This window comes from Echinops telfairi, unplaced genomic scaffold (assembly GCF_000313985.2).
Source record: "Echinops telfairi isolate 266 unplaced genomic scaffold, ASM31398v2 ScPeMD7_2;HRSCAF=8, whole genome shotgun sequence".
NCBI lineage: Eukaryota > Metazoa > Chordata > Mammalia > Afrosoricida > Tenrecidae > Echinops > Echinops telfairi.
Genome location: NW_022103898.1, coordinates 25087854 through 25092447, shown reverse-complemented (window position 1 = coordinate 25092447; position 4594 = coordinate 25087854).

Sequence of the window (4594 nt, the reverse complement as noted above, 5' to 3'; positions counted from 1 at the left end):
TTTCCTTTTAATTATCTTGGATGGAAATATTTCCAATCTATTCATCTTCCCGGCGTTTGAAAATACTGCGTTAGAAACATAACCCAGCTTGATGGCGGGGCTCGTCGTTAAAAGGAGTCTTGTGCTGTCTCACACCAAGGAGCCCGCAGGCCCTTCTGAGGGCTGCAGAACTGTTTGTCCCGATCCTAAATAGCTGCAGATTGCGGTGTTTTTATTGTTGTTTTGAGTCTTTAGCTTTGCTGGGTCCTCCCTGGCTGCTGGACTGTCAGTCTCATTGATGATCGTGTGACAGCTGTGCCATTTCTACTCCCTGCTCCTAATTTACTGCTTCTCATCTGAAGTCAGTTGGGAAATCACATATCCAGGCTCAGTATGGTGACTGCCAGGATGACTATGGGACAAATAAATGTGTGTAAACTGAGAGCAAAGGGCCCTGTGGAGGAAAGGCCAGGGTCCCCGTGACTGAACTGTGCAAGAGTTAGATGGATGACGCTGCGACCCCCGTTCGGTTGCTCTGACGCCTTTTTGATCTGCTTTAGATTCTTGTTTTTCTTTTCTGTCCTTTCTAAACTGTACATTTTCTAGGTACACTAGGAGTTTGGCCAAGTTCTCAAAGCATCATCACTAAGGGATCACAAAGTGCAATGTGAGGTGTACTTTATTTTCTCGGATTTTGAAACTTTTGATCGTGAATTAGATGATGTACAAAGCAGGTCATCACGTTCACATTCAGCGATGCATACATGTTTTGTTTCAACACACTCATGGCAAACCCCCTCAAGGTACCATTCCCTGTCCCTCATCCTTCCTGTGTTTCTTGTTTCCATTCCTTCTTTCCTAATCTTCTGTGTTTTGAGTAAATGCTGTCTTTTTTATCTGAAACGGTTGATTATTTTAGCACAGGACTGAGTGGTGGTGAAGAGTCTTAGTGCGTTCTTCTAGTCCAGTGGTTCTCAACCTGTGGGTCGCAACCCTTTCACAGGGGTCTTCTGATTCATAACAGTAGCAAAATGACAGTGATGAAGTAGCAATGAAAATAATTTTTGTTTCAGGGGTCATCACAACATGAGGAACTGTATTAAAGGCTCGAGACATTAGAAAGCTTAAGAACCACTGCGTCTAGTCTCTTTAATAATAAGCCTGATCTACTTTATGATTTTGAGTTCTGTGGCACATTTTTCTCTTGCTGTATCCAGGGCTACTAATATGATCCTTTTCAGAGTAGTCGGTGGTGGTAGCTGGGCACTATCTAGTTCTGATCTCCGGGTTGTAAAGACAGATGTTTTTACAATGGTCTAATTGGACTAATTAGACCATTGGACTAATTATTTCCACATATCTTTTAATTTCCATCTTTCTTCTTTCCTCTAAATGGGGGCAGATCAATAATTGTTCCTTAGGTGGTTGTTCATGAGCTTTTAAGACCCCAGCCACTACTCACCAAAGCACAGAATACAGAACACTGTTATTTTGAACCATGCTTTATGCTAATTGATTTTGGTGTCAATTAGCATAAAATAGGTATTTGGGTCTTGATACCCAGAGCCCAGTGATTCATTCTCTCAAGGTGTTCGATTATATTTAATAAGTCTTCATAACTTTGACCCCTGTATTCACTACCACATTTATGGACGTATCTGCAACTAAGGTAAATATATATATATATATATATATATATATATATATATATATATCCTCTACCAAAACAATATATATTTGTGGGTATATTCCAACTCTCCCTCTCAAACCTGTTCAGTCTGCATGTCTGTCCAAGCATCTACTCATTGTAGATCACAAGTATTGCAGAATTATGCATCTAACAGTATTTGCATCTTTGCCTTCAACTCTTACAAATCTCCCAGTGTCTTTCTGTCTCCTTCATTTCTTTTCTTTTCTCTTCTCCTCCTTCTTCTCCTTTCTTCTTCTTCTCCTCCTCCTCATCCCGCCCCCCTCCTTCTGCTCCTCCTCCTTCTTCTTTTTGGCCAAGCTCTCTCTTACTGTATATTGCTTACCCCTTCACCCAAGTTAACATTTGTCTACCATTTACCTCTTAATTTCCCCTCCCTCCCTCCCCATCTTACCCCTGGTAGTCATTAAGTAATTTTTTTAAATTGTGAAAGCCTTTTCTAGACTGTTTACAATAGTGATCTCATACACTATTTGTCCTTTTGTGATTGACTAATTTCATCTAACACATGTTCTCCAAGTTCATCCATGTTTTGAGGTTTTACAGATTCATCCTATTCTTTAACACTGTGTAGTATTTCATTGTGTAACATACAAAGTTTATTTATCCACTTTTCATTGATGAGCATTTAGGTCACTTCCATCTTTTTGTTCTTGTGAATAGTGCTTCCATGAACATGGATGTGCACAGCTCTTATTTCTCTAGGATATATTCCAAGTACAAGGATTGTAGATCATTTAATATTTCTATTCCCAACTTTTTCAGGATGAGTCATACTGCTTTTTACAATCCTAGCAGCAGTAGCTGAAGGTTCCAGTCTCTCCACACCTTAACCAAAATTTGTTGTTTGTATTTTTTTAATTTTGCAGTTAATGCTGTGGTGATGTGAAATCTCATTGTTATTTTGATTTGCATCTCTCAAATAGCTAACAATAATGAGCATTTCTTCCTGTGTTCGTTGGTCACCCAAATGGCGTCTTCTTCTTCTTCTTTTTTTTTAAAGTGGAAGCTTGTTTAATATTGCTCTACCATCATCCGGAAAGGCATAGTAATTTGAGTTACACATCTGAACTGATTGGAGTTACAGAATCATATCTCCTTTTTGTATTTAACAATATATACAATATAAAATAAATACATTTACACAAATGGACATTTGTTGGAGCACACAGTATGGTACACATCACAAAAATATACAATTGATTGCTTTACAGATGTGAAGCCCATCTACACCTATAGACATGGTTTTATTATTATTATTGTTATTTTACTACTGGCTGTAATGCAACTCCTGGATTATTATAAGTACTTTAAATTTTTTGTCCTTTTACAATCTTTGCACATGAGACTGCCATAAAATGTTTTTCCTAGGCAGGTAAACAGAGACGCTTAAATAATTAAAATACAATCACCAACACCCATTTTCTCTTCTATAAGAAAAATAGCAGTTTAAAATTTTTTATATCTTTTATGTTATCATTTAAATGCAAAATAGTGGAATAAATACAACAATCTGATGTGATTGAAACACAAGTGTAACTACTGGGAGTCACACAATCATATTGCTTTAAATAAGAGCAAACCTAAAAGAAGCAAAATTAAAATTAAAACCATATGGCTAAAGCATACACCTTAATTTATAACTTTCCCAAGCTTCACATTAAGTAAATGGTCTTGCTTGAAACTGAGCGAAAAACAAAACACATACCTCAGGTGAGGTTTAAGATGAATGTTTACCCTGCAATTCTTTGAGGTCTATATTTTCAGTTTGCTTTCTAATTGTGAGATACTTGTTTTCTTCTAATGCTGAGAGTCACTTACACTGAAGAAACAAAAAAAGTGCCTCATTCATTACTTTGTATCTCCATCTCGTGTTTTCAGTTGGTTGGCTTTTACTTCTGAAGCCCAAGTACTTTAATGTGATACAGTGAAAATAAGATATATATTGTATATATTTCATTTCTATATAGTGTGGTTGAATAGTAACAACTTAAACCCTGCACAAACTTTCTGGAAAATAATCTTTTGAAACATTTACATATATAAATGATTTTAAGAGAATCAGCACCTTTTTTTTTCTTTTTCTTTCCTCTCAGGAGTTGTATTTTGTCATCGTCGTTATTATTTTTTAAGGGATGTGCCAATTTCTGAACTCCTATCACAGCTATAAATCTCAAGTTATTGACCATCTGAATGAATTGCGAATGATAATTTATCTAGAATCACACTACAGTCAGGTCTCTACTGAGAAACCACAATCTACAATATAGTCCCATATAGCTAATGAGAGATACACAGTATTCCTAGCTCTGGGCAGATGCAACATCAGCCCTAGGTATTTTGTTTAAAGCACACAAAGTAGCAATAGTTTTGGAAACGTGTCTGTACCAAAATGTTTTGCAACAACACAAAGCAAGTTAATAACAACATCTGAGAGATGATTGAGTGAAAGCCATATACACAGCATTTAAAAATTAGACTTATCTATATTCTTGAAATATTCAAAGTTGTATTTCTAAGCTATACATTGGTATTCTATAATAAACCACTAGAGAAATTATTCCATGTTTTGAAAATATTATGATGATTTTGATGTTCATAATGAATACTTGTTTGGAGTTTCAATCTCTTAATTATTATTAGGAAGAACCTTATTACTGGTAAGGAATAGAGTATACTACTGCAGTCTTCTGAGGAATTGTACATCCAATATTGTCTCTAATTCTACCGTGTCTAAAAGCACACCACGAGAATCCAAACACCACAAGAAGAACAAGACAACAGTCTTTGAATGCAACGTAAAATTCCGAAAAGCACGGCAAACATGAAACATTTAAAAACTGAACTATGTTTCTTTTGTTTGACAGGATTAACATTTTTTTAATCATTTTATTAGGGGCTCATACA